Genomic DNA, 12273 nt, shown 5'->3' on the forward strand with positions numbered 1-12273 from the left:
GTCCATCTCTGGCTAATTTCCACCGCGAAACTATGCGCCCTAACCTTAGGAAATCGTTTTCAAGAGCACGTGAATCAAAGACGAAATAATAGAGAGGAAAAAACGTTCGTTTGTCGGTGCATTGCTTGGAAGCTTCCATGGCTGCTTCTCGGGGCGCTATTTTCGACTAGCTCGTAGGTAAATTTAGTATTGCAGACCAGTTTCTCGGCATAGTACGCACAGTCCGTTGATTTTCTTTCTTTACGCCATCCGAAACGACGTGTCAGGATGGCCGAGCGGTCTAAGGCGCTGCGTTCAGGTCGCAGTCCACTCTGTGGGCGTGGGTTCGAATCCCACTTCTGACAAATATTTTTTTTTGCATCGTTAAATTTTGGACGAATCTCCATGGTTCGTCGTTGATATCTATACAACCGGGCCTAATCATTTTCGCCGATAAACGAACTCTAAAATTTTTTTTTCTCGATCGGAGTGTACCTTCCTACCTATCGAATTAGCCAAATCAAAATTACGTAATGCTCGAGATTAATACAGTGGCGGACGTTCGTGTTGGCATGGAACGAATCTCGGAATAAAATTGCTCGTGAATTTTATTTTTTTAACGAAAAAGTACTATTAGTATTATTACGTTGAATGTAGCGATAAACAAAGTATCGATACTGGCATGATTATAGCATTCGAGGGAGAAACGATACCAGTAGATTATGTCGATAAAGCAATCGAAGAAAGTAGAGCAGGGAATTTTGCGATCGTAAAAGAGGAAGCTGCGTACGATGCTCGAGACTGCATCGATAATAACGGTCTTAACAATGATAATGATAACCGTAATAATTTTAATCACAGTTGCGATGATGTTACCACTGCAATCAATGAATTTATGGATCGTGATGGCAAGGTGAATCGTGGACTTTTTGGAACGATCGAGGACTCCGCGACGCAAAGGAAGAAAAGAAACTAAAAGCTATAAAATTATAGGGAAACGGAGCTCTTGTACAAAACATGACATCTCGAATTAAGAAGAAACATTAATGTTTATAATTAGTAGAGATTAAGGTACCAAACTTCAACTTTTTAATACGCTTCATCCCACTGTGCAGCCATTGATCTACCCTGACCCATTAAATTCACTTTTTCATTTCTATTAAAAACGACTATTGTCAACGAATTGAATTCAGGTTAGGCAGTATAAAAAGAGCGCAGCTTACGACAAAATGTAATGTAATCGTAACCTAATTTTAACCGAATTCCGAATATCTCCAGTAAAGCTGTTCGGAATGTTGTTCCCGATAACGTATTTCGAGGTCGTTGAAATCAGCGCTGAGACTTTCGTTCCAAATATGTAGTTACGAAGATGGAAATTTTTGCGTGGTCCTAATTTTTGTTGTAATCGATCGATCGTCGATCGGGTTAGGAATCGAGCAGAATTCGATTGTTTACAGGAAGAAAGTTGCATCAGAACGTAGGTGAATATTCTCAGGCGTGTTACGAGACGCCTCGAGACGTTGTTATTCGACGCGTCCACGGTCGAACGTTTCCTCCAATCGTAAATTTCATCGTTGTACGTTACGATTACGCGTTGGAGGTTCGCGAGAGGCAAGTGCACCGATTCCACGCGACGCGTTCGCGTTCATGCTCGCACATTCCTGTGCCATTTCTCACTGGACTGTACTCTTGCATGCGGCTGGCCGAAGGATGAGGAGGAGGCGGTGGTAACCTTGGTTAGAGCATAGACGAGAATAGGGGTAACATAAGGCGAGAGGATAGGTGAAACCAACGTGTTGCCGAGCCGAAAAGGACGGAACACGTTTATGCAACACTCTTGTTTTTTTGTTCTTGGTGAACAGTAACCCCAACGCGCTACACACGGATGCGTCAATATCCCTCGTAACCGTTTCGAGCTGATTGTTCTCCAGCGGCAATCTTTGGTAATTTATTTTCAACCACTCGAACGATTCCTTTTTTCTTTTTTTAAATATATAACTAGAATCACCCAGTATATCGTTGATTTGACTCGAAAATATATGCGTTCCAAGGAGGTTATACAGGTCGATAATCGTTTCGTAATAATCAATTTTCTGGAAAGTCGATTTATCGATCGAGAGATAGTTCCGACACAGTTTCAAACGGAACGGGTCCAATAAACGATACTAGTCGGTTTGTTCACGATCGAAAATGGCAATTGCGCCGCACCAAGGCCTCCGGAGTTTCGTCGGCCCGATGTGGTAATCCTTTAGCGCGAGACGGGCCCCGGTTTCTTCCTGGCGAACTTGCCAAAATAAATAACGGGGTACGCATGAAAGTTTAAAGCCAGTCGCCTGGCACACATACACCATAGACGCTGATTCGTTACCTCCGTTCTCCCCTATGCTTCGCGTAACCTTGAGAGTCGTTCAAGCGACGGCCATCTTGTCGAGATGCACTTTTGTTTTTTGCTTGTCCAAGACTCGCCGGTCTCGCTCCTGTCTCTTTCTCTCCCCTCTCTTCTTTTCGCGTCCCACGACTCTTTTTATCCTCGTTCACCTAACAATCTCTTCCCTCCCCTCCCGCGATTCCCCCCTCCATCCCGTTCATCTTTCTCCCTTCCCCTTGGCTCGCCATTCTTTCCGCCGTGCACTCCAATCCCCACCTCCGGTGCCCGCTCGATTCCTCTCCAGCGTGCTTCAACATCGCGGCACAGAACTTGCGCTGGTGTTCTCCATCCGTTCGTCCTACATGCCTCCTACCACAGATTGCCAAGAGAATGCAACCAACCTTCTGCAGCTTCTCGCGTTCTCGTCTCCTCTTCCTCTCGTTTGCGTCTCTTGCTCGTGCTACCGCTTGTTTAGACCCTCCTAACGACGCTGCTGTTTCGACGAAATTTTCGTGTAACTAAATAACCTGGCGTCTGTCGCAACCGATCGACCGGACGCCGCTATCCGAGAGAAACGTAGCAAATGTTTTTATTAAACCAGCAGCTGTGCTCCAGTGGCCCAATTTTCAAGGTAGGTCGGTCACGTGGGGCCGCGCCGTACCGGGAATAAACGAACACACGTGTGCCCGTACCTGCATCGCCCCGCGAATACCATTGGTTCCACCAACGAGACGTATTCGATCGCGAGGTCTTCGATTCGAAGCGTTTTGAGACGGTAGCCCGGTCGATCGAGTCCAAACAGAACGAATAAACAGTACAGTTTTCAAACGTACGAAAGTACTGTAGGATCGGAAGTTAGAAACTAGAAATCGCCGCCATCTTGGATAGTAGGGTTTTAGCTTCACGGTTCCTCGCGAACGTCTCGTAAGAAACTAAAAAGGCAATGTTTATTTTCGCATACTTTGATCCACTTCATTTGACTTAGTTTATATCAAAGAAATGATTCGCATCCTTAATTAAAGAGGGGGCCTGACGGATCCCGGTGCAGCTGGTTGAGTTACGAACACGAGCCCGCCGACTTAAGGGTTAAAAGTGCGACGACTTTGCATCTACTCAGAAAACGTGTTCAACGCGGAACGCGTACAACATAACTCGTTACGTCTCATGATATTCAGCCAGCTTCGGTAGCTTCGCTGGAGCTATTGAGTCACTCGCTATAAATTAATAAAGGCTCCGCTTGTTTTGACGGTGAGACGCAATGGTTATTGACCAGCGAAGCAATGAACTCAGACGCGACGGTGTGTCGCGCAATTTCTGAAACCTTATCGTCGCCTCTCGCTCGTACAACATATTTTTTTTCCTCCAAATGACATGGTCGTTCGCTTCCATCGGCACTTCGGAAGCTGACTAAGCGGTAAACAGAGACGGGCAACGTTTTAATTCGAGGAACAGTCGACTTTTGTTGAGAAACGTTAGCAGAGCAAATGTTCTTTATTGTTTCCGTGGCTTTTTAACTACGAAACGCACGAGCTTCCCGTTCGATCCGATATATTTAAAATACTGTCGGATCGAGTCGTAATATTACGCGAAAAAATTGACGAGTGGAGTGGAATACGATGTCGAGTGCAGCGAAGGGTTAGCGTAGTTTATTTAATGGAGATCGATGGACGAACGAGTTCGTTGTAGGACTTTTAACGCGAGCAAGTGTACGACGTGGCCGGTTTTCGTAGTCCGTGTAGACGAAAAAGAAAGTCCGCGAAGAACGCCGGAGTCTCGTGCGCGCGGCTCCGAGGGCCGAAATTCGTGCGCGTCGCGAGCAATAGGGCAGTGGCTCGCTGGTGGCGCCACTGTCGAGGACGGCGGCCGAGCGAGGAAACAGGCGGCCGGCGCATAAGCGGCGTCGAGCGCCGCAGTCGCGCGCTTGCACTCTCAGCGGTGAGCGGAGTTTGTAACCGTGCGTAATAGCTCGAAAAACGTCTTTTAGCCTGTTTTATTTGGCCCGTTTGTTCTGTCGCCGTAACTCGTCGGCCCCGCTGGCCTCCCGTCATCGATTCTCGCGGTCGTGTCGGTCGGACAGAGCCGTATCGTGAAAACGTTGTGCACGCGAAACTTGGACGTCGTTTCCCCTTTCACCGACACGGTGCGTCTACGTCGACGAAACGAGAGTGAGAGAGAAAGACACGGTGGAACGAGGGAATCGACAGTGACGAGAGGAACGAGGACGACGAAAACGACGCAGACGGTGACGACGACCACGACCGCGACCACGACGTCGACGACGACGACGACGCCGACGACGGCAACGACGACGACGACGACGACAACGACGGGTCGCCGTGGTTTCGCGAGGCGAGGCCGGCCGAACCGGTGCGAGAATCCGTGATCGTTCTCTATCGTATTGCGTGGTGCATGTCCGTGATACAGACGGAGCAGCGGCCGTGGAAAAGCGACGAGAGAGATTTGATTGAAAAGCAGTGACGTGTGCTACACGTGTATATTTTGTGCTAGTGTTTCGATCGGGCCTGCCGCGTTAGAAAGGACCGCTGTGTCAGTCGCAGACCACCGGGATTTCACGGTGTATACCTCGTCGTTATGTGAGTACTAGAATTTCTCGTTTCTCTCTTCGTTCTTATTTCGCGGCCGACGGTTTTACCTGCCGATCGTTCGCGGCGCCGCCGTGTCGTTTTCCCGCGTAACGATCGTCCGATCAGCCGCTTTATGGGACACAGTTTTGTTTACATCTGTCGCGGGGCAAAGTGTGAGGTAGGTTCGTGAACGAATGTGCGCGCGAGGTCGTATCGGGGACCGGGAGTGGGTCGACCACTAGGGCTCGGATCAAATTTTTAGACGATGGCACTTTCGGAACGCTATTGTCGAGCGACGATAACCGTGCAGGAATGTAAACAGCGTAACGTCTAAGCACGTGAAATAGTGTTGGTCGAACGGCGAACAGGTGCAACGAAAATAGGAATGATCGGAATCTGGTGGTGCTCCGAATGTTTGACATTTCTTTTACGATCGGTGGAAATGACGTGGATCGAATACGAAGATAAATAACGTCGCTCTTGGAACACTTCTTTTTTTTTTGTTTACTGTCGTCAGATCGATCGTAGCAATTCACGAGCTAGAGCGTATTTTGCATTTTGTCACGTAGAGTCGGAGCACGCCGCTCCGAAATGTAATAAAACGGAGCTACGGTCAAGCCCTTGACGTCTCGATTTATAACGCGAAGCAAATTTTTCAAATTTTTATATTACGACTCTTTTTTTCTTCCAAATTGGACCGATCGAGTTTGCGTTCGTTTCAAATGTAACCTGTACAGTAGAATTAAACTAGTTTTCTGCTTCCATTTTGATGGCTATGAGCTCCAAGTAACATAACCTGTTTATCGTTTGATGTTCGAGAACCACGTTTTTCATCTACGATGAAATGCACGTGCTCACACGGATACTTCGTACGTTAGATTTTTGCAATTATCCATCGATTATTTTCGTCGAATAGATGCAACGCGGTACAGTGTCTCGTGACACTGACTTGGCCAATATAAAGCGCCAGTTAATGGCATGGAAGTCGACTTTGCAATTACGGAAACGTAACAGTGAAAACCAGATTCCGATTCACTTTCGTAATAAACTGTAAACGCGATAAATATTACTCGCGTACAACTATCACGAGCCTACCTCAGCCACGGCTGATAGAGGAAAACGTGTTGGAAATAGAATACATTCTAAAAATATCTGTTCCGTCCAATCTAGGTACGCGATTGGTTAGCAAGTGACTATGACAACGTCCATAGACGAAATAATTCCGATGCAGCGTGTTTCTTCGACACGCCTCGTGTTGTTCGTTTCCGGCCGAATATTGTGTTATTCTTGCCGTGTTCTGGGGTCAAAGTTTACGAATATCTGGTAGCGTATTTTCGAGAAACATCGACCGAAAGTCAGAGTCGCTATTTCCGAGTTATCTAAGACGAGAATACACAAGGAACGACGAATAAAAATTTTTATTCAATATTCTCTCTTATTACGATCTTTTGGTCCCTGAACAATAAAAATTCGGTCAGCAAAGAGGAAGAGCACGTTGTTCGGGCAAAACTACTGTTAAAAGAATACGGTTGGTAACCCTAGGTTAGATTCGTATCAGAACTTGGAGTTGGTGTGGGTTAGACATCGCAATACCTTCGTACGGTTTCATAACGAGTCGCAAACTTGATAAATATTCCTCGAGTAAATATGTCAGGAGCCTATCTCGACTATCGTTAATAGCGGGAAAACAGATCAGGAATAGAATACGTTCTAAAAATATACGTTCCATCCAAATTGGACGCGCGATAGGTTCTACAGCGACCATAAATAATATAAATTTTTTCCCAACTCAGCGAAACGTTCACGAACAATTTCAACACTCCTCGACGTTGTATTTGGCGATGTAGAAGTTCTTGTACGCGATACAAGCAGCGATATTTAGACTAAGGCCTGGTTCGAGATTCTTGTGCCACATATTTGAACTCGAGTCACCCTGGTACGTTTTTTTGTCGTGGTCAGTGCCTTCGTGTTTACTCGGAGGCAGTTGGTGTGTAAACAAGTCGAGATTCGAGCCCGAGTTCCCCGGATAGCACTCGCTGGTCGCCGCGATACCGATGTTTCACGATGAAATTTTTTCTCGTTCCTTCTTTCGTTTTGCTTCAAATTCGAAAACAGCGATACTCGTACAACGAACAGGGTCTACCGCGACTCGTCGCCGCCGTTGGACGTGTCCCTCGCAACGAGTCCGTTCTTATTACAAATTCAAATTTAACGACTGACCGCCGCCACTTGGAAATTTAAATCTTTAGATATCGTTGCTGATTGAAACGAATCCGACCGAGCTCGGGATTGAAAACGGTAGTTTGATGTCTCCGCGGACGAATCCCCGGATGGGGGGATACACGTTGCCCGGGAACGATCATTTTGTCGCGAAAATTTCAGATTTCTAATTCGCGCGCTAATGACCCAGATCGTCGACACGTTAAACTTTTTATCGAACGAAAAGAATCGTTAGGTTGGACGTTGCACGAGCAGTGTTTGCGATCAGACGACGATAACGTCGATACGAAATTCGCAGGACTGACCTTTCTCAACGATCGAAACTCTCCCGCGGCGAAAATTGGCGTTTCCCAACCTTCGACCAGCTGTTTTCAGAACCGATAGTAGAGTCACGAATTGGCGTTACCAACCGCTGGACGCGTAAGCTCTTTTCCGCGACGCGAAGACCGTTTTCGCGAACGACGACCATTCGACCAGTTATTAATGGTAACAGTTCGAGTGTGTCGTATCTATTAAATCTGTTCGTCGAACGACGACGGTATCGGTTGGAAAAAGAAAGCGACGTGGTAAAAAAGAAAAAATAACGGTTGTTTGCACTGTGCTTGTGGTGTCTTTGCCGTCTCGCAGATACAGGCGAGCAAGCAATCTTGGAGTTTTTTTTTTTTTCCTTCCGACGCGTATTTCTTTCTTAAACGCTCGAGTGAGTTGTGGCGTCGGTCGAGGCACCGTCGCAGTTTTATCCGATGTAACGTCGATAGCGCTCGATAAGGAGGCATGGCTACGGAGAGCGTACGAGTCTTCGGAGACCGATAAGAGCGTGCATTATCACGGTGCACATCCACGGCCTCCAATGTCGTCGTCGCGCTACGAGAATGGGCCGAAGATAAGCGCTTGTCGCTCGCGTTCTGCTCGCGGTGGCCGCCTTCAGGTACCAGAACACCGCCGCCGTTACGTAAGCCACGACACCGTCTTAAAAAGCAACCTTTAACGTTCTCGATTTCGTCACCGTGTAACCGTTACAATTTTTATTCCTCCTTTTCGTCGCTTTTTATCCTCGGTTACAGAATACAAAGGTCGTAGGGGGTGGGGCACCGTTACAGCTGAAACTTCGTAACTGCAAAAACCGGTTGCAAAGTACTGTATACGTGCAAAGCCCTAAACTTTGTTCAGTAGAGTTGTTTTTTTTTTAGAACAATATCACGAAAACCAAGGTTATATCTTGGACGAAGATCCACGCGTTCGTATTAAAATTTTCTTCTAATTCGCCGATCGGAGTTTGTTGCCACGCGAGGAAACTTGCAACGAAAGTTTTCTCGTTCTTTTCACTTTCTAAAATATCGTTAGCGTACGGAGCCGTGTCTATACCGAGGCCAAGGTATTGCACGAACGAAAAAAAGAAAAAATAACCTTTCTTTCTCGTTCGACGACGACCGTGGAGACCTTTGTTCGTTTCCAAAGTGATATTTGTCGCGCGTGGAGCTGCGCAAGGTCGAGTAATGTCCGACGAGGCAAGACGATCGCGGCGTATAAATCGCGCTGGAAGGATTTGTAACGGAGAAAGAATTTCTTGGGTCATTTTCTCGGAAAAGGTACGAAGTCGGAAAGTTGCGCAGCGATATTTCAAAGTCTAGCAATGTTTGTCCGACTCCGTAACTAGGCCAAGTCTAGTCCAATGCGGTTTCACGAAACGCGAAATCGTAAATGTAAATGGAATCGGAATAATCGTCCGAGAAGCAGAAAGACCGTCGTCTTATTACGTTTTATGTATCTGGAACAGTGGGAACCAAATTTTTTTTCATACTTATTCGTACTTCTCATTCCAGTGAAACAACATGGGTCGTTGAATCGCTTAACGATCGGTTAATATTCGTACAACCTTTCGAGGTTTGCAATTATATTTCGAACTGCATCAAACTTATCCCCCTTCGGCGTATCGACGTGAATATCATTACGCTTGTTTAATTTCAAAGAGAATCGACGGAAAAGTACTTCGAAACGACAAGAGCGCTCTTATTCGTCCATATTCTTTTGAATTATCAGCACTGTCCTCGTTACGCTTCTATCTCTGTTTCTCCCTGGATATAGAATCGAGCGTGCAAACGCAGAAAGCATATAATCGGCAGTATTTGTTCTCGGATGCATAAAAGGAAGCGGGGGGGGGAAGAAAAACTGTAATCGAGAATCTGACATTTGTCAAAGAAGTGTCGCCGTTTCTCGTTCTATACATCAAAACCGGTTCGACCTGCTGCGCATGCGTCCGCGCGTGCGCGTTGGAATCAGATTACAGTGCAGCGGCAATCATGTTAAATAACAGAAGCAACGACCCATCTCCAGGAATATACGAGCGTAACCGCGATCTACGGTTCACAATATACCGCGGGGTAAAACAAGCGTAACGTTTGTCGGAAGACAACGATGACCCGATGACCCGGCATTATCTAACCGACAGCAGGACTTTTCTTTAGTGTTTTTGCTTTTCCGCTGGAATCGATAGCGCCTCGATTTCGAGTTCGTTCGCGCGATTCATTCTGCTTGACCGACCGAAGTCGTCAGGCTACCTATGTTACCGACCCCCCCTTGTTTATTGGCTGAATCCGTGCATGGGTATCCCCCTTCCGGGACGAAGAAACCCTTCTCGTACAGAATGCATTTTTAACCAGGCCACCGAGGCATTTGCTAGCAGATCTTTGCCGAAGGGATTACGCCTCGCTCGTCGAGATCCTTTTAAAACACGACGTTCGTCTTGCACAGACGCAAAGCGTTGGAAACTCCATTCGGAAATCGTGTTTCTCGGCGTCAGGAAATTCTAGGGGTATATACGTTCGGGACGAAGGATTTATTGGCTATTTTGGGGTTTGAACCCTTCGTGTATGCGTCTAAATTCGATACACGTTATTTATTGGTTACCTATTTCTCGAATAAAATGTTGCCCGTACCAGACGATTTAAAAGAATCGACATACGTTGAATTCCTATGGAAAGCTTGTTAGCCTCGTTCGTTTTTGTTCTCGCGAAACGAAACGTCGAATCGATTTAATTTTTCGAACGAAAATTTTCCCCGTTTCCGCGAGCAGCTCGGCTTGTTTGAACAGACCGGGCTGATTGTTTTCACTGGCCGCGTAGGTAGCGTGTGCGCATGCGCGCTCGTGTAAATTTAAATCGTCGGTTGCAACATCGTCTCTCACGGCCGGGTCAACGGTACACGCGTATTCGCGGGCGAAACGCAACGAAATGTCGCCAAGTCCGACCGATTTCCCTCTCGATCCGACGCGTACCCATTGTTTTCGACAGCGTTTATCGACGAGGCACGATAAAATTGAATGTTCGGCTGGCTGACCCAATGGCCGTCGTTACTGGCCGGCCAGAAAACATTCGACCATAACCGAGATGCTCCCGCGGTGCATACCGATTGCGTCATCCTCGAAAAATAGGCGCTCGTCCCAATTTCACGAGTAGCTTGACCGACCATTTCTCGGTAAACGTACGTTTACACGGTTACTGGAGATTAGGATACCTCTCAGCTCGTTTCAGCTCCCTCCGTCCAAAGGTCAACATTTAAATAAAATTATTCAATTTTATTCTCATTATCATCATTTTATTCATTATTTTTTTCTCTTCAGAAATAAACACGATATTTCTGTAAAAAAATGTTTCAAAGTACCGTCCAAGATCGTACCGATTTCCTGCGATAATCGAGGTTCAGTCGTCTCTAAAAATTCAATTTACCCGGAGAGGCCCGAGTCAAATTAACCGCGTAAAACTTACCGTACTGTGTAACTCGAAACAGACTGTGTTAATTATCTCTTTGTTTTATGTTTGGTCTACGGACACCCAGCACGTCGGCTTCGTTTATGGCCGTGTAATAAAACGGCGCGCGATTTTATGCGAGACGAGAAAAATGTACGAAAAGAACGACACGTTTATCGGCGAATAAAAAAAGCAAAAACGTGGCGCAGAATTTCGGAAACGTATTTCGAGGAAATTTGCTGGCTACCTTCGAGGAAGCGTCGAATCCGTTGTTCGAATCGCGGATCGTAAACGTTTGCGCGGCGTCGATCGGAATTTAATTTCCGAATTGGAAAACTCGCGAAGAAAATTTCATCGCGAGAATCCCCGCGGAACGTACAATTTTTCGCAGCGGCGTGCCATCGAACCGATAAGGAGCAATTTTATCGTCACAGTGCATTTACTTCGAGCATGTTTCCGCGCGTGGAAAGCCACGAAAGCGAACGTTCGATAATATACGAGATCCACCGGCAGTATGCAAGCTTAATTATTCCGTACGCCGTGGCACAAACAAACTTTCTTATATTGCGCTCTCTAAAACCGATCGCGAATTCAGGACGGTGGTTTCTTTGTCAAAACTTCTTGTCCAGTTACTGAAACAATTTAGCAAAATACAGTTTTTCCTGCCTCTTACGGACGATCCACGCGAGTACATTCAGTGAAATGTAGGCGATCTAAGGTCGCGCGATGGAATTTTCGTCGACGCTTGCGTAACGGCGAAACGAAACGCTCTAAGGTGGCCCCGAGTTTGTTTCGAAAACGCGATCACGTTAAATTTCTCCGTGTTACGACGTATGTCAGGCTTAAGCGAAACAGTGTCCCTCGGTTTTATCGTCGAGCGACAAAGAACAGGATTTTACCATCGAATTGTAGACTTTGTGCCAACTCTCCTCAAAGATGAACGCCTGGGTGCCAAGCAGTCGAGCGAATTTATTTACGAACCGCGAATAAAAATTGCAGGGACATCCTGTGTGTAGTAAACAAGCCCCAGAAAAATAAGTAAATTGTGGATGCTCGACAAAGGAGTGGGAAATGAGTGCTAATGGGCAGAGAACGAATAATAAATTTACGAGCAGATAAGTTATGGTCGAGTGGCAAATGAGTAGTAACAGAGAATAAATGAATGGGAGTAAAATAGTAGCGAATAGCGAGTATACTCGAAGATGTCTAACAAACTGGATCCAAGGAACCCTCCCAGCGAACGTAATGGCGAGGCATAACGACCACGTGGGTTCAGCCAAAAAAGGACTACGCAAGAGCGGGGAGTACGTTTCAGAGAAACGCTCGGTGGTCGTGAGATCGAATTCTGAGAGATTCGAGTCGGTGGCGGGTCCGC

At 46.5% G+C, this 12273-nt stretch overlaps 1 protein-coding gene and 1 non-coding gene across 2 annotated transcripts in view; both read left to right on the forward strand.

The window, feature by feature from the left end:
• The first annotated feature begins 261 nt into the window (after positions 1 to 261).
• On the forward strand, positions 262 to 344 carry Trnal-cag. The gene has a single exon. It is a non-coding gene; the product is annotated as a tRNA-Leu (tRNA).
• Positions 345 to 4274: 3930 nt separating this feature from the next.
• The window catches only part of LOC122402381 (ecdysone receptor), a 152769-nt gene continuing 144770 nt past the window's right edge, over positions 4275 to 12273 (forward strand). Inside the window, exon 1 of the mRNA XM_043405106.1 lies at positions 4275 to 4941. The gene's annotated coding sequence lies outside the window, so the exon portion shown is untranslated. The remainder of the gene's footprint in view (positions 4942 to 12273) is intronic.

Source organism: Colletes gigas, unplaced genomic scaffold (assembly GCF_013123115.1).
Source record: "Colletes gigas isolate AHSC1104 unplaced genomic scaffold, ASM1312311v1 Colletes_gigas_Sc00035, whole genome shotgun sequence".
NCBI lineage: Eukaryota > Metazoa > Arthropoda > Insecta > Hymenoptera > Colletidae > Colletes > Colletes gigas.